This window comes from Rattus norvegicus, chromosome 16, assembly GCF_021556685.1.
Source record: "Rattus norvegicus strain SHRSP/BbbUtx chromosome 16, alternate assembly SHRSP_T2T, whole genome shotgun sequence".
NCBI classification, from domain to species: Eukaryota; Metazoa; Chordata; class Mammalia; order Rodentia; family Muridae; genus Rattus; species Rattus norvegicus.
Genome location: NC_141549.1, coordinates 31,115,446 through 31,134,207, shown reverse-complemented (window position 1 = coordinate 31,134,207; position 18,762 = coordinate 31,115,446). Strand labels below are relative to the sequence as shown.

At 43.0% G+C, this 18,762-nt stretch overlaps 2 protein-coding genes across 1 annotated transcript in view; both read right to left on the bottom strand.

The window, feature by feature from the left end:
• The window catches only part of Erich1 (glutamate-rich 1), a gene marked incomplete at its 5' end in the record, with an annotated part of 52,793,804 nt that overhangs the window by 52,530,156 nt on the left and 244,886 nt on the right, over window positions 1–18,762 (bottom strand).
• The window catches only part of Cpe (carboxypeptidase E), a 110,792-nt gene that overhangs the window by 90,987 nt on the left and 1,043 nt on the right, over window positions 1–18,762 (bottom strand).

Below are 18,762 nucleotides of genomic sequence, written 5' to 3'. Positions count from 1 at the left end.
AAAATTAGTTAAATGCTAAGTATTTCCGAACAGTGAAGCTCTCTCTAAATCACCTGACAGACGGCATGAGCGTTATTGGAGCATGAGACGCAGCTGGGTGAATGAATGTTCGAGAGCAGCTGCCGATTTGGAAAGCAGAAGCTGCCGCCGGCTGGGTTCCCCCTCAGCTCCTCGAATGCATCCCTTTTGTTGTTTCTAAATTGGGTGCTTTGTTTTTAAACATGTTTGTCGTGTTATTTTTGAGAGCAGGTATGGGTATGTTATCCAGACTGACCTTGAATTCCAGGCCTTAAGATATCCTGGCATATCAGTGCCCCAAGTATCTAGACCCGAAACCAAAGCCACTGTGCCCAACACAAATTTTTTTTTAATTTCATAGTGAAAACAGAATGCTAACTGAACTATATTTAACTGGTGGAAATTGGCTTAGCAAAATCAAAATTATCTAACATGGTTCTACGCTAAGAATTACTAGAAAGTACATAGGAAGTTGGACATGGTAGGTCTGCCTTTAATCTCAGCACTCAGGAGGCAAAGGTAGAGGTGTGCCTTTGAGTGCAAGGGCAGCCTGTTCTACATAGCAAGAGGCTAGCCAAGGCTGCACAGTCAGACTCTGTCACAAAGAGAAAAAGTATACAATAGATACCGAAGGAAGAGTGATCAACTGCCACTTATTACCTTAAATTATTAGCAAATAGTTATGCTTCTAATTGTACAATATAGGGCAATCTATATAATCATACAATCATTCTATATGCCTAATTTTTGCACATGTAGATAAAGTGTTAGTATATTCTCTACCCCAAAACGTTTTATTTCCTTAATGGAGGACACAGACTCTAAAGGACAACAGCTGCCAAATTGTATTCACTGACAAAATGAAAATGTGATAATGAGGATTAAGGGTGCAGGATTCTTTCCCAAAGGACCCATGTTTGATTCCCAGCATCCACACAGCAGTCCATAATCCCAGTCCCTAAGTATCCAGCACCCTCTTCTGGCCTCCTCAGGCACCAGCACACATATCGTGCACACATATATGCAGGCAAAACACCCATACACTAAAGGATAATCCTTAAGAACAAGTACATACTCTTCTACAGCTTTAGAATTAACCCTTTCTTCTACTGTCAAGGTTTGATCAGGCCAGATGTGCTGCTGCACACCTTTAATCCCAGCATTTAGGAGGCAGAAGCAAGGAGATCTCTATTAATTTAGACGTTAGCCTGGTCCATGTAATGAGTTCCCGGGGCAGCCAGAACTATACAGTGAGAAATTTTGTTTCAAGAATACATACATACATACATACATACATACATACATACATACTAAAAGTCTTTTAATTTAGCTTTTTAACTCTATTTAAATCCACCACCTTCTCCTAAAATATTCTCCATCTTTCAAAAAGGTTGTGTTCATTCATTTTTTTTATTAACTTGAGTATTTCTTATTTACATTTCGAATGTTATTCCCTTTCCCGGTTTCCAGGCAAACATCCCCCTAATCCCTCCCCCTCCCCTTCTTTATGACTGTTCCCCTCCCCATCCTCCCCCCATTACTGCCCTCCCCCCAACAATCACGTTCACTGGGGGTTCAGTCTTAGCAGGACCCAGGGCCTCCCCTTCCACTGGTGCTCTTACTAGGATATTCATTGCTACCTATGAGGTCAGAGTCCAGGGTCAGTCCATGTATAGTCTTTAGGTAGTGGCTTAGTCCCTGGAAGCTCTGGTTGCTTGGCATTGTTGTTTAAGAGGTCTCGAGCCCCTTGTGTTCATACATTTTTATTAATTGCTTTAATTAGCATATAAAATAATGGGCTTCGTTACACATTCCAGGCATACTTATCATTGCACTTTGCTTATCTTCTTCACTGCTGTCCCTCCTGTCCCTCCTGTCCCTCTCCCTTCTCCATCCCTTCCCTATTTCCTCCTTCAGCACAAATAGTTTCTTCTGCTTGGGTGTTTGAATGTGCAGTTAAATGCTGCCTAAGGAGAAAAAACAAGACAGCTGTGTTCTCGCTCACCCATTACGCTATGCTATCTGGCTCCCCTTTCTCTCCCGCCTTCCTTTTTTGATCCTTTCCTCAGTGCTCATAACCACATATATACATATATACATAACCATATAGATACCCATATATAACCATATATACATATATACATAACCATATGTACACATATATAACCATATATGCATATATACACATACATAAACATATATACATACATAGTTATGCATACATATATACATATATACATAACCATACATGCATATAGATATGGTGTATATATATATGGTAATCAATAATAGGGAGTTGCAGTGAGAGCATATGTACATATGTACATATATATGTAGATGTATATGTTATACACACATATATATTAATATACATATTAGTAGATATAAATTTGATATAGATCCCTTAATCCCCTCTTCTTTTCCATCCCTTGCCTCCCTCTCTCCTTGCAACTCCCTATTATTGATTACTTAGCAATACACTAATGTTCATTTTACTTCCAAGGTCTTGCTGGAAGCACAAGCTGGCCTCAAACACAGCAGTCCTCAGCCTCCTGAGTGCTGGAATAATATGCATGAGCCACCATGCCAACCGGTTCTGTCCATGTCTTTTGAAACATCTGTCTGACTTGCTGACTATGACTCACACAGGCAATTGGTTGTTGCTGCTACATTGAATCAAAGGTGGATATAGCAACACAGAGATAACATAGTGGCCTCTAGGACTCGGGATTGATTTCCCAATGGGAACAGGTTTCAAAGTGTTTCTATCTGGCATTTCCAAGCACCTCCTGAATGAAAGTCATTATTTCCCTCTTGGTGATCTATTCTATTAGGATGTTTATATCTAAACGTTGTTAGCAGGGCCTTTAACACCACAGCATATGACCTGTGTCTGAGAACATCATGGAAAGTGTTACTTGGTCTACAAAAGAGAGCCTTTTTAGCCTTGTGCAAATGTTGGCCAAGGTATGAATGCATTCCCTATGCTCCTGTCTGTATAGCCTCCACAAACATATGAACTTTAGCCAATGAATTCTTGAGAACATACCAGCAAGCCTCACCCTTGTGTGCGCTCACTTAAGAAACACATTCCCATTCATCCCCTCCCCTTGTGTGCAGAGGTCATGGGATCTCAGCAACCAAGTGAGCTCGACCTCAATGTTAAAGGAAAACCACCAATAAAAGAAGAATTCTAAATGCTCGGGGAAAGCAGCTTCAAACTCATACTGACTTCCGCTACTTCGTGCTGGATGAGTTTCTAAAGTATAGTTTATACAACATGCAGTAGTTAAAAAGGAGGAAAATGTTTAAAAAGGTAAAAACCATCAGGTGCCAAACTCCTCCATTCCAGAAACCCGAACCAATGGCTTTTTTCATGGTTTTGTTTTGGGGTGTGTGTGTGTGTGTGTGTCTGTGTGTGTGTGTGTGTGTGTGTGTGTGTGTCTGTGTCTGTGTGTGTCTGTGTGTCTGTGTGTGTCTGTGTGTCTGTGTCTGTGTCTGTGTGTGTGTGTGTGTTGAGGGCACATCCAGTTCTCTCCTTCTACTAAACAAGTTCTAAAAAATTGACTTCGGGCCCTCGGTCTCAGTGGCAGGCACCTTTATCCACTGAGCATCTCACTCAGTCCCTGAAGCAGCTGTTAACAGCAAGCGCACTCTGAAGCCTGGAAATAATAGAAAAGGCCTCAATCTGCTTAAATAGTCATCACAGCTCATGGATGGTACTGCCACAGGAGAGCCCAGAGCAAGCCTCACCACTCAAGATACTGTTTAAGTTTTTCAAATTAAAAATACCACAGAACTGAAGCCAGGTATGGTGGTGACTCCTACATCAGAAGCCAGGTGTGGTGGTGCAGAGGCAGGTGGATATCTGTAAGTTTGAGGCCAGTCTGGTTTCTATTGCAAGTTCCAGGACAGCCAGGGATAAATAATAGAAACATTATGTAATATCTTGTCTTGTCTCAAGAAAGCAAAAATCACAAAAGTTGGTAGGTACAGTGTTCTATACCTATAAGGCCAGCACTCTGAATACTGGTAAAGGAAGCAAGTTCTAGACTCTCCTGAGCTACAAAGATAGAGCTTGTCTCAGAAAGGAAAAAAATCAGCCTGGAGATGCATCTGAGTTGGTAGAGTGCACGCCTAGCACGCCCGAAGGCCTGGTTCAATCTCTAGGACAGCAAAGACCAGATGTGGCAGTCCAAACCTGTACTTCAACACTGGGGATGTAGAGACAAGGCCATCCTCAACTGCAGAGCTGGAGGTCACTCTGGGCTATGTGAGATCCTATCACACTCTCTCTCTCTCTCTCTCTCTCTCTCTCTCTCTCTCTCTCACACACACACACACACACACACACACACACACACATACACACACACACACACACACACACACACAGAGGCATGCACACAATCAACTACTTGGATTTTTATCTGAATTATGTTAACTTTTAGACACTGCAGTGTACCAGATTTTATTAGGTATCATAAGGTTTGAATATACTTAATAAGTAGACATATGTTTTTTCTAAATTTTCTTGAAGTTAAAGGTTCTTCCTCCAAAGGAAAACAGTATGTCAAGGCATTCAGTTAGAGATTTACATTCACATGGAAAGCTGGGAGTGCTTAGGAAGAGACCATGTCACTGACCAAATGTGACACCTGCAGCCCCAGGCAAGGCAAATTTTCTCTCAGCCTTACAAGCACAAGCCTTCATAATTTCTATTTCACAAGCTCAAAATCTACAGGGGAGAGTCCTAGTGACTCAGTCCATGTTCATAGGTTTATGTCCTGTTGTGACTTAAGTTTGAACATGAATCAGAGTTTCCAATTCTTCCCAAGTGAGAATATTTGGTTCTTTTTAAAATACTGTTTATTTATTTATATTTATATGAGTACACTGTAGCTGTCTTCAAACACACTCAAAGAGGGCATTGGATCCCATTACAGATGGTTGCGAACCACCATGTGGTTGCTGGGAACTGAACTCAGTGGTTCTAGAAAAGCAGTTGGTGCTCTTAACCACTGAGCCATTTCTCCAGCTCCAAAATATTTGGTTCTTAAGCTAAAGTATTTCCCACCTTGTTGCAAACACTTTCTACTCATTGTCAGTCTGTCTGATAGGGCCACATTTTAATTATTATTTTCTATATTTATTTTTACAGTGTGGGCGCTTTGTCTGTTAGATCTGTTTACTGCGTGCGTGCTTGGCCTCAGTGGAAGTCAGAAGAGGGAGTTACAGGAAGCTGTGAGCTACTGTGTGGGCACTGGGAATCGACCAAGGTCCTCTGCAAAAGCAGCCAGTACTGTTGAACTCTGAGCCATCTCTCCAGAGCCCTACTTTACTCTTAACAAATATTAAGATGATGTTTACAGAAAGCTTAACTTCACATGTGGCTGTCGGTAGTTGTCCTTCCTTCACAGTCTCCGGGATTGTTCACCAGAGGACTTTGAGGCCTTTTTGGATTTTGGTTCTGATCTAAGAAAGCTTCCAGGCTGCAGCCCAGCATAGAAGAGCTGGGTTTTCTTTTGTTGTTGTTTTAACCTGTGTTTGCTTGTTCGTCCTGTGTGCAGGAATGAATAGATGTGTTGGTATGGGAGTGCCTTGGCATATGGGTGGGTATGGGTGTGTGGGTTCCAGGAACCAACTTCGGGGCCTTAGGCTTAGCAGTTGGCACCTTTATCTGCTGAACCGTCTCTGCCCAGACCACATCTAAAGAACAGTCCTATCTGGAGGCCCATGTATAGTGAGTGAGGCATTTATGTATGAAAGCCAGGGTAAGAAGTAGGGTTGACCTAGGGCATTAACACAGGACCCCGCTAGTGACAAACTGATGTGAGCCAGACACCATGAATATGACAATGAAGTTCAGAGGTGGCTCAGTTCTCCACAGGAATACAGGAAGGAAAGCAGAGCTGTGCGCTGATATAACGATTTGCTTGCACACTCACAACTAATGGCTGGCAAAGCGTGTACATCTGTGTTTATGGCTCATTTTGAAGAACTAAGTCATTCACTACTCCATTGAGAATCTACTACAGACCCAACAGACACTTTGGGACAGCCCCAAAATGTGTAATCCTAGATCCATAAAATAACAGATCAGTTAGAAAACCTATTTTCAAAAAAAATGGGAAGGAGCCAGAGAGCTGGCTCAGAAGGTAAAAACGTTTGCCAAGAAGCTGGATGACCTGAGTTCAATTTCCAGAACCCACAGGGTAGAGAGAACTGACTACAGCAAGTGGCCTCCATATGTGTCATGGCATGTGAGTGCGCGCGCGCACGCACACACACACACACACACACACACACAAGTTTAAAAAAATAAACAAGAGGCATACCAATATGTAACTTGGCAATGTGAGAACATAAAAACTGACATAAAAATACGTCTTAGACTGAAACAGAATTTTCATTAGGTTTTGGGCTCATTCATTTATTATTTTAGTGACATTTTAATCATGTTTATTTTCCAAAAGAATTTAGAAAGCTTAATTTATAAATTGTCATAAGTCAATGCAGCCTTCTGGCCACTTTAATATGTTTGACTAAGAAATTAAGGGAAAGAATAGCCCTCCAGAGAGAAGACCCCAGTACAAGCAATCCTCAGAACGTGTGGACTCATGTCGGGTTTTACAGACACATTCCTGAAGTCTCATTTCACAGCTCTGGTTTCCATCATAAAGGAGTGGGGAGAGCAAGGATGTGGACGAGAGGGAATAAGGCTCCTTTATGTAACCTGCCACAGGCTATCCTTGTCTAATGAAAAAAAAATCAACTTAACCAAAATATGCCTATTTTAAGACATGGGTCTCCATAAATCCTCTTAAAAAATAACTCTTTGGAAAAATAAACACCTTGAGTTACTTGTCTTTCTTAAAATGAAACTATTAATAATTTTTAAAGACTTGTTTATGGCATTATTCTACGTGTTTTGCCTGCATGTGTGTGTGTGCATTTAGCTATAAAGTGGTACGTGCATCTTATAGGGAATGAGATCGCACGACAGCATCTTTAGAACAGAAGGTGATTGGGTATTTCCTTTCTTTTCTTTTTTCTCTACGCTTAGGACTGGACACAGACACTATAGCTGAGCATCCCAGCACTGACTGCACTGAATGCCCAGCCCCTGACTTTCCTCTTAAACATTTCAACAAAAGGACAACCTTACACACTCTGAATCCTGTGATGGCGTGTGCTAATTCTCTGTGTGTCTTAGACACAAAGATGTTGTTAATACAGGACTGAACCTGCAGGCATCCCTAGAGAAAGACAGCCATGGATGAATTACTGACGGCAAACGTGCCCACAGACTCATATGTGGTTGGACATCGTGATGCATACCTGAAAGTTCATGATTCAGATTACTCAGAAGAAAGCCACAAACTAGGGTCTAGAGAGCTCACTCGACAGTTCAGAGCACTTGTCACTCTTGCAGAGGATCCAAGTTCTATTCCCAGCACCCAACAGCAGCTCACAACCATCTGTACCTCCAGCCCTAGGGATCCGACGCCCTCTTCTAACCACCACCACCATCACCACCTCCCCAACCTGCAAAGGTACCAGACATGCGCTCACATACACGCAGGTAAAACACACATTCACATAAAATAATAAAATAAACACATCTTTTATTTTTTAATTTAAAGATAGGAAGGACTGCTCTTCTTTCTCCGTTTGACACACAAAGCTAAAAGGAAGGAAGAGAAGAGAGCATGACGACATTAATATTCACTGGCCTCTCTAGACTGACGCCAAGAAAGGCAAATTTGGGTCATGTGCTTAGAAACCTGGGGAGAATATGTAGCAACACTTTAAGACGACAAGAGCCAAAGAACATTCCTGAAAGAAAGAAGAGTTTAGACTTTTTTTTTACTTTTTAAATTAGTGTACAAAGTATGAGACATCTATAGATATTGAATATCAATTGGAAATTTCAAGCAATTATCTTGCTTAAATCATCAAAACTTAGACAAAATTTCCATGTCTGTTCAGAGTGTGTTTCTGATTAGTACCATTGATTATATCAGTGGCCACGTCAGGATTGCTTTGCTGTTGTTCTGTTACTTTTCACAAGTGGATTTGAGTCTCGAGAAAATCAGTTTAACTGGCTGATTTCTCCATGTGGCCGTGTGTGATGGTTGGTGGATTGAGCCAGTTTATAACTGTTTCCAAAAGCATAGCGCCTAATCCCACAAGGCTAGCAAAGTCCAGCATCTGGGTTAGCATGCACTGAGTTCCCACAATAGCAAACCCGATTTCTCCTGGTAAATGTAAACAAAAAAATCTGTGCTGACGTCACAAATCAAACCATTTTGTCAGGACCACTCCACTTTAAAGCCAGAAACTGGACTCTGCATCTTAGAGCACGAAGCATTTTATGCTTGTAAATACCTTTAGCATTTCCAGTAGCTTCTCCTATGTCTGTTATCTTTCCGTTAGCAGCACCCAAGACAGAATGGCGAAGGCCACAACCTCTGGATCTCTATGCAGCAGATATTATCCGGAATTGAATGTGACAATGAATTTCATCTTCTGTGAAAGGGTAAACCTGAGGCAGCATTAGCAAAGGGCCGGATGTGGGAGCTCATGCCTCTGATCTCAGCACTTGGGAGACTGAGGCAGGATGGTAACTGCCCATTTGAGGCCAGCCTGGAGCATTCACAGAAGGGTAGAGGTTCTACTAGCTATGTGATGAGACACATACCTGCAGTGTGTGTGTGAGGCGGGTGTGGGGGTGGGGGAATAAAGGGAGAGACATGCTAGACGACTCAACTGGTTAGCTCGTTAAGATACTTGCTACGGAGTCTGAAAACCAGTGTTTGATCCCAGAGATCCATAAGAAGGAAGGAAAGAATGCACAAGCTGTCCTCTGACCTCCACGTGATGCGCGCACTCGAGCGTGCACGCGCGCGCGCGCGCGCACACACACACGCACAGTAAATACATAAATGTAAAAAAGTATCTTGTAAATATAATAAACATCATATTGAACACCAATTGAAGAGCTATTATTAAGTAACCTCTAAAGTGGAAGTATTATTTGAATTATCACATTTGCATTTTCTTTTCATATTTGAGAACTCCATTTTGGTGTGAGGTGAATTATAGTTAAAAGTTTCAAAATTCCTCTCTCCTCCGGTGGAGCAAGATGCCCAAAGGAAAGAAGGCCAAGGGGAAGAAGGTGGCCCCAGCCCCCGCCGTGGTCAAGAAACAGGAGGCCAAAAAGGTGGTAAATCCTTTGTTTGAGAAGAGGCCTAAGAACTTCAGCATTGGGCAGGACATTCAGATCAAAAGAGATCTCACACGCTTTGAAAAACCGAAAAACGCCCCACTACATCAGGCTGCAGGGCAAAGAGCCATCCTCTATAAGCGGCTTAAAGTACCTCCTGCCATCAACCTGTTCCCCCAGGCCCTGGACAAGCAAACAGCGACTCAGCTGCTTAAGCTTGCCCACAAGCACAGGCCAGAGACAAAACAGGAGAAGAAGCAGAGGCTGCTGGCCCGAGCTGAGAGGAAAGCTGCTGGCAAAGGGGACGTCCCAACTAAGAGACCACCTGTCCTCTGAGTCCTCGGAGCAGGGGTCAACACAGTCACCACCTCCGTGGAGAACAAGAAGGCTCAGCTGGTGCTGATTGCCCATGATGTAGACCCCACTGAGCTGGTGGTTTTCCTGCCTGCCCTTTGTTGAAAGATAAGGGTGCCCTACTGCATCATCAAGGGAAAGGCCAGGCTGGGGCGCCTGGTCCAAGGAAGACCTGCACCACTGTCGCCTTCACACAGGTTAACTCAGAAGACAAGGGTGCTCTGGCTAAGCTGGTGGAAGCTGTTAGGACCAATTATAACGACAGATATGACGAGATCCGCCGCCACTGGGGAGGCAACGTCCTGGGTCCTAAGTCTGTGGCTCGCATTGCCAAGCTGGAAAAGGCAAAGGCTAAAGAACTTGTCACTAAACTGGGTTAAATGTACAATTAAGTTTTCTGAACATAAATATAATTACAAAAAAAGTTTTTTAAAGTTTCAAAATTCATTAGTGGCAAAAAAAAAAAAAAGGCTATTAAATTTTTGGAAAGGAGCTAGGAAGTTAGCTTTGTTACTGTTGCAGATAACCAAGTTCTCGGCACCCACAAGGAGGTTACAACCCTCTAGAATCCCACTTCCAGGGGATATAGCGCCCTCTTCTGACATCCACAGGGAACAGGCACACACAAATGCTTATACAGGCAAAACTTTACCCAAACACACAAAATAAAAACACTTTAGTTAAAAATAAATATAAATATTGGTCAGAGAGGAGACAACCAAATATACTCATATTATCAAAATTTTTACTGCCCTAAATATGATCAACTCTATGATTTGAGCTTGATTGTAAAGCCAAGAAGTGGGGGTGGGCAGTGGAATTGCAGTAAGCAACCCTATAGGGTAAAGGTGAAAGGTTCTGGATTTCCTCAGCGTAGTGGCTGAGATGTAGGAAGAGGAGCTGGGAGGTTCGCTAGGACAGTATCCCTTCTGGACCAGAGCATGAGGAGCTGCCTGCCACAAGCAAGCAAATCAGATAAATTATGGGTTTGTCCCAATTCCCCTGCCATGCAAAACCGCGGCCAGGCATTTTCTAGTGACCTAAATTTAACTTCAAAGTTTTATTTAGGCTCATTTTAAAAATACATGATTGCCATCCCAAAGGGAAAAAAAAAAGAAGTCATTACTTGAGATGAAATATCCTTCCGTGAAGATTTTTAAATGGCTGCTGTAGAGCCAGCATGCTGACTGTGGTCTTACAGTAAACAGGCTTCTATAAAAAGCAAAATATGTAACAGCCTCAGAAAGTTATTCCTGAGTGCACTGTCCTAAGCAACTCCATGCCTGTAATATTCTACACACACCACTGTCTTCTTTCAGGATAACGCATTTGGGGCAACTTAAATGTAGGTAAATCATCTGAAAACAATTAAAAGCTCTGGCAACATAAGCAGGTTCTTGACATTGGCCAGGTTTTAATAGAAAGAACCATATGTGGATTTTAAGAGAAAGAAGCATTCACAGAAGGACAAATTCATGCAGTTCCGCAGTCCAGGGATGGGAGGAGCACATTTCCACACCTCTCATGTGTGGGCTCATCTGATTTACCAACTAGTGCTCAAGCAGTCTTCCCCGTGACACTCTCAAGCACATGCTTTGATTATCACTTCATGGAGAAACACAAAACTAAGCCCCGGACATGGCTGGCTTCACTATTTTTAAAGCAGACATACATCTCTTGCTATGTAACTCGAACCCCTGGTGCTTTTGTCTTACGTTTATTTTTGTGACTGTGTGTGTGCATTGGCGTGCACATTATCACTTGAATGCTGAGGGCAGAGGAAAACCTGGGGTGTCAGTTCTCTCCATGGGGCGCTTGGAGATGGAATTCAGATCTTCAAGTTGGCTGTCTCTTTACCACTAAGCCATCTCACCAACCATTCACGAAGATTTTTTTTAATTATTTATTTATTTTTATTTCCTGTGCATTGGTGTTTTGCCTGCATGTATGTCTGAATATGAGGGTGTCAAATCTTGGAGTTACAGATGGTTGTGAGCCGCCATGTGGTTGCTGGGAATTGAACTCAGGACCTCTGGAAGAGCAGTCAGTGCTCTTAACCACTGAGCCATCTCTGCAGCCCTCATGAAGATTTTTTTTAAAGCTCAAAATTCCCTACAGAAATTCTTGTTGACTATGTTTATTTGCCATTTCTTCTAAAAAGGCAACTTCGCTTTATAAAATAAAAGAGGCCAAGGGTTTCCAGTTCAACAACACAGCAAGGACGTCCTTGTACCTGGGAGATTTCTCCATTGAAACATCGTATGTAATAAAATAAAATATACACATTCTCATGACTCTTGGCTAGCACACATCTGGCGTGCTCGCATGCATTGACCTTCGTCACGACTTTGTTTGGCCTTTTGCCTGTTTGAGAAATTAGGTGTTTGTTCAACAGACATCCGTTGAGTGACCGCCACGCCGGAAGCAGCGTCGCAGTACTTTGCTGCTTTGGCCATCAAAGCCAGTTAAGGCAAGAAGGGTTTCCTTCAGCTCCCACTTGGAGTTCTATTCTGTCACGGTGGGGAAGGAGAAACGGAAGAAGCTAGAGGTCAACTGGTCCGGGCCATCAGCAGTCAAGGACCAGAGAGTGAACAAGAAGCAGGGCTGGAGTGTAAACCAACCGTCAAGGCTTACCCTCCTCCCTGCCACCCAATGACCTTCCTCCTAAGGCTCCGCCTCCTATAGGTTTCCGGCCTCCCTAGCAGTACAGCCGGTGTGCTGGCGTTTGAACACATGAGCCTACAGGGGACGTTTCATACCCAAAGTACAACAAAACGTCTAGCTGTACTAGTCATTTAAGGAAGAGGAATGGATAGAGTAAAACCTCTAAGCATGGAGTTACTAGAAGAATGCACAGGACAGCGAAGGAAACGCCACGGCGGAGGCAATACTGAACTGAGAGCTTCTCTTTACCAGCGATCTCACTTACCAGGCGATTATCATTTCACGGGTGGTGTGTGGACATGGTGAGATCGTAATCAATTGGCTTTCCGAAGAGCGCTCAACTGGAAACAGAAGCCAGGCTTTGAACTCGAGACCCTGAACCTCAAGATTATCACTGCAATCTTTACCCTGTATTTTCCAAAGAATCACGGAAACACGAAGAAAGAGCTCCAAATGCAGCTAAAGCTGGGAAGGCGTGAAAAGACCAGTTCTAAATAGCTGCCCCTGTGGCTAAGACAGACAGACAGGTCAGGACCTTTACCAACTTCATCATAAATGCTTAGGAAAACAAGTTAGATCACCAATGAAAACAGCGGATTTGCCCCAGATGTATTTCTTCACTGGGAGAAGCATGAGGTTAGTCTCAAAGAATGAGCGTTTTGTCCCCACTAAATAAAGTGGTCTGACAAACTGAAACAAACAAAAACAAGACCCCACACACTAAAATCAGTAAAAGGCAAATGCCTATGAAGAAGAAAACTTTAAGGGCTTCAGAAGTCAGCTGGCCTGTGTAACACCAACAGTAAAAGGTGGGCAGCCATCCTGAGAAGTCTCAGTCAGTGTGCCCAGCACAATTCTCATAGCTGCTAGGTAAAGGGAAAAGTGTTTTGAAAGCACATCCAGACAAATTTCCATTAGAGACAGGTGTCTCTTTAAGATTTTGTTAATTTTATGTATGTGAATACACTGTCACTGTCTTCAGACACCAGAAGAGGGCATCAGATCCCATTACTGATGGTTCTGAACCACCCTGTGGTTGCTGGGAATTGAATTCGGGACCTCTAGAAAAGCAGTCAGTTCTCTTAACCACTGAGCCATCTCTCCAGCAGCCCCAAAGGGAAATTCTTACAGCTTAGCCAATCTTCTAAACAACTAGACACAAGCAATCTCAGGAAATTATTTTGTATAGACCACACCCCTCTGGTCTCAAGGCATTGCTGTGGGGTATAAATTGATGAAGAAGAAGAAGAAGAAGAAGAAGAAGAAGAAGAAGAAGAAGAAGAAGAAGAAGAAGAAGAGGAGGAGGAGGAGGAGGAGGAGGAGGAGGAGGAGGAGGAGGAGGAGGAGGAGGAGGAGGAGGAGGAGGAGGAGGAGGAGGAGGAGGAGGAGGAGAGAGGAGGAGGAGGAGGAGGAGGAGGAGGAGGAAGAAGAGGAAGAGGAGGAGGAGGAGGAGGAGGAGGAAGGGAGGAGGGGGAGGGGGAGGGGGAGGGGGAGGGGAAGCGGAAGCAGAAGCGGAAGCTGAAGCAGAAGCAGAAGCAGAAGCAGAAGCAGAAGCAGAAGCAGCACGGGGAACAGAAAGATGGTTGAGCAGCTCTGAGCACTTGTTGCTCTTGCTGAGCACCTGAGTTCATTTCCCAGCACCCGTGATGGTTCATAACCATGCTTAACTCCTGACCCATGAAATATGTCTCCACCTTTGGCCTCCTTGGGCACTGCTCTCACAATAATTCGATAACACAATTAGACACATACATAATACTAATTTTAAAAATTAAAGTGTGAAACCATGAAGCAGCCTAATAAGGAAAGACGAATTGCAGTGGCTTAGTCTCATGAACTTTCGTCATCAAAATTATCCCGTTTCGTGGTGTCGGAATCATGCTCATGTTTCAGTGAGCATATGTAATAGTGACTGCATAAATCACTATGCTAGTCACTTATGAACAACCATTACACAAAAGGTAAAGGTGTGCACCCCCTCCTGGTGAGCGTTCCTAATGAGGCGCTCTATTGAAGACTTAGAAGATAAATCCTTACTGGTAAAATAATGAACGCCTACCTATATACTGTGTTGCATGCAGTCAACAGGGCTGGGCATAGGCACCTCAGTGGAGGACAGCTTGTAACATGTGTGAGGCCCTAGATGAGTTCCCTGGTGCTGCCAAAGGCGAGGGTGTTCTTGTACCCAGCTGATCTAGAGATTCTTCAACGATGCTGACTGGTTACAAACTATACAAGCCTGCTTTTCTTATGTATCGAATGCCTGTCAAACCATTCATCAATATTGCACTGAGTGCACTTGGGAAATTCTGGGGTGACATGTTTCCCTTTCTAAGGCTCCTTTGTATTTCTTAATATCTTCCTAAAGGATGCCAGTGTGAAGGGCGGGGCCCTTTATCCCTTAGGTAAACCAATGTGGTACATGGCAGAGGTTCCTTGCTATCTCTCAAGTCGGTTTCTGTGCAAAGTTGTCTCGTTGGGTAGGGGATGTGCTGGCCCGGCACACACCAGCCTTGGGTTCTACCTTGGGCAGGGCAATCTGAGCATTTAAGGGTATAGGCCAGATCAGCTTCTGTGCTCTTCCACCAGCCAATCACAGGTAACTAGGACTGTAACTTCTGGCAGAAGCTATGTTGACTCATCCAGGCTAAAAATAACTCTTGACCTTGAGTGGTTTGGTTCAGCTTCTTCTCCAGAATCTGTCATCCACCTTCTTTAACTGTTAACTCCTGCTTGATTGCATTTGGTTCACACTAATGCATACCAAATTTATTGGACCAAAAAACAAACAAAGAAACAAACAACAAAAAACAAAAGGCCCACACACTTCATCAAAATCTCTACTTGTTTTTGTTTCTTTGTTTGTTTGGGGGGTTGTTTTGTTTTTGTTTGATTGACTGTTTTGTTTGGGGTTGTTTTTTGTTTTTATTTCTTTGGTTTGGTTTGCTGTTTTTTTGTTTTTTTGTTTTTGTTTTGTTCTGGCTTTTTTGATTTTTTGTTTTTGTTTGTTTTGTCAAGCTGTGTGGATATTTTGTTGGCATAAAATGTTTTATCAAAATATTTGGCAAATATATATTGGCACTCCTGCACATTAAATTTTTACAGATTGAAGGGAAATGGGTCCAAAACAATCACTCCAGCCTGTGAGAGAGAAAAATCCTTGCTCTCAAGACTGTATTTAAGTTGTGTCAGCTGTGAGTCAGGGTGAATTCCCAAAAGCAACATGTAAACAGTTATTGTTCCAAACATATGGATTCTTAACCCTGGAAAGAATGGTCTGATTATTTGGATTCTACTCCTCAGATACAAATTAATAAAGGTTTCTTTCATACATATTTTAGCAAATCAAAAATCAAGCTGTTTCCTGTTGAATCATCACAGAATATATATAGATAACCCTTACTGATAAATTCAAAATGGAATTTCCTGTGTGTGTGTATGTGTGCATGTGTCAGTGAGTGTGTATATGTGTGGTGTGTATGTAAGTGTGTGAGTATGTGTGCGAGTGAGTGTGTGTGTGTGCGTGAGTTTGTGTGAGTGAGTGTGTGTATGTGGGGTGTGTGTGTGTGTGTGCGAGTGAGTGTGTGTGTGCTGTGTGTGTGTGTGTATGCGTGAGTTTGTGTGAGTGAGTGTGTGTATGTGGAGTGTGTGTGTGTGTGAGTGAGTGTGTGTGTGTGTGTGTGTGTGTGTGTGTGTGCTTCCTTACTTGCTAACATGTAAATGAGAGGGTACAAAGCCAACATTGGGTACCTTCCTCAATCATTCTCGAACTCACTCTGTAACAGGGTGTCTTGCTGATCCTGGGGCTTGTCAGATCAGGTGGATTGGCTGGCCAGCCGGCCCCAAGTGTCCCCTCGGTGCATTGCTAGCACTGAGTTTACACATGTGTTCTGCTCAGCATCATCCGTGAGTTCTGAGGGATCCTCTCCAGATCTTCACGCTTGGGTGACAAGCACTTTACTGATGGAACCATCTCCCCAGAGACGTCTCCCAACCTCCTTTCCCTTTCAATGAATTCCAACAGTGGAAACACAAGAAATTATTTGGGAGGGTTCAAGTTCAGCCCACAGACTGTACCAAACAAATACAAAGGCTGCTTCCTTCTGGCCAGAAAGAAAGCTGTCTGTTTTTGAAGAAGTATCTGTCCAGAATGTGCCAATTTAACCAAATGAAGCTTTCAGTTGTCGCCATTTTTTTTAATCTTTATTAACTTGAGTATTTCTTATTTACATTTCTTTTTTTTTTTTTTTTCCGGAGCTGGGGATCGAACCCAGGGCCTTGCGTTTGCTAGGCAAGTGCTCTACCACTGAGCTAAATCCCCAACCCCTCTTATTTACATTTCGATTGTTATTCCCTTTCCCAGTTTCCAGGCCAACATCCCCCTAACCCCTCCCCCTCCCCTTCTAATGGGTGTTCCCCTCCCCATCCTCCCCCCATTACTGCCCGCTCAGTTGTCGCCATTCTTGTTGGGGGATATGTTAAGGTTCTCTTACATCCATTGACTAAATCCTTAGAAATAACCATAATTCTTTTTGTCCTGAAGTTCAGCACAAGGCCCTAAGTGGGTGCTCCCCAACTCAACCACTGCCCAATCCAAGGCATTTGGGTGGACGTTCATAAAAAGTTACCTAGGGTAAGAAAACAAACCTGACTCTTCTTTCGTGCCGGAAAACAAAATGGATATAAAAAATTTCCGTGGAAATTTTCAATCAAGTCATTGAATTCGAAGCAGAATCCAGAGACCGTGAGTGAAGGTACTTGTCGACCTGACAGCCTGGCTTTTATTTCAAGGACCGATAGGGTGGAGGAGAGAGTCAACTTCTGGAAGTTGACCTCTGACTTCCATGCACCATGAAGTGCATACACTCAAGCACGTACACATACAGATAAATAAATAATAAAGGTTTCACAAACAAATCCCAAAGATATTTCAGCAATGAAATTGGTTAAGGTAAGTAGTCTCCTTCAAAGGGGTCTGAGGGACATTAGAGATGGTGATTCTCAGAATTTGTGCCTTTCCTGCCCTTTGTGAGGCACTCTCCGACCCCTGGACCTGAGAGTTCCTAGGATGCTTTTCCAAGTGTTGGCACAGACACCGATTGTCCCGTAACCTTTGTGTCAGATTTGCCATTCACCATCTCCCCGGGGGCAGGAACAACCTGTGTAGACATCTAGAACCTTGCTCATCCTGAAGGTATAGGATTTTAAAATGACAAAGACAATAACATTGAATGCACCCATTTCTACCACAGAAGAGGTACAGATAGGCTTTTTAATCTGTTTATCCTAAAAGGAATTTGAAAGACTTTTTAAAAAGTGATCACTTTTCAGCCAGATTTGCAGGTCTGTGCTCCAGCTACTCCACCAAAATTTTGTTTTCATTTTCAGAACATATCATATTCTTGAAATACTGTCAATTTATCTATACATTTGAAACAAGAGGACATAATGTTAAACCATGGCTTTCATAATCATCTCTTTAAATAATTCAAAAAGCCCACCAGAAGCCTCTAATAACAAGCAGAACAAAGGGCTGAGATTGAGAGGCAGAGTCACAGAAGCTTAACTGTCAGGAGTGGCCGGCTTGTTGTGTGACTGGCTAAAAATGAGTCTCCCTGTAGACCTCCCTTCCTTATTCCCCATAGCTGCACAAACACTAGCCATCAGGGTTCTGCTTCACATGAGGAGGCTGGAACTCTTCGTGAATGTTTTCTCGAACCTGGTTCTAACGTTTCCACCCTAGTACTGAGCCCTTAGCAAATTCATTCGCACCCTCTCATTTACCTTAGTCATAGGCAAGAAAGGTTTTCGGAGGACTTCTCAATCCATACACTCCATGGTTTAAGATCAAAGTCTCTCTATCAGCACCTATGTCGTCCCTTCCCCTGTTGGTTCTTATGCTGGGAAAACTGTGCAGGCAGACGAATGACCACATGGCTCAGTGACAGGGGCTACTCAGTCTTCATGGATTGCATCCCACCACAGCAAATATAAAAAATAATAATAAATAAATAAATAAAAATAAAAAGGAGATAGGAAAAATTAGGGAATGGTGGGAAACATCCACAATCCCAGCTTTAGGATTCAGAAGCTGAATGATCAGGAGTTCGAAGCCAGCCAGGACAACATTTCAAATTCAAGGCCAATCTAATGGACAAGAAACCCAGGAAGGAAGAAAAAGGGGGGATGAGGGGAGGGAGAGATAAAGGGAGACTTTTCATGTCCTGCATTGAGAATTTTTAGCCTGGGTTTTATGTTTTCTTCGTCGTTAAAGAAATAAAAGCATTCCATACTGATTTGGGTGCTTTAGCAAGGCCTTTATTACCAACAGAAAGGCCAGGCCTAAATGCTTTCTAAACAGCATAAACATAACCCAAAGGGTCCCAAAACATTGCTTAAAATATCCTTTTAATACCAAGCCTTTAACACAAATTAAAACGTGCTTTAACGTACTCTGACAGAAAAATGCCTAACCCGATGGTTGCTGGAGATAAAAC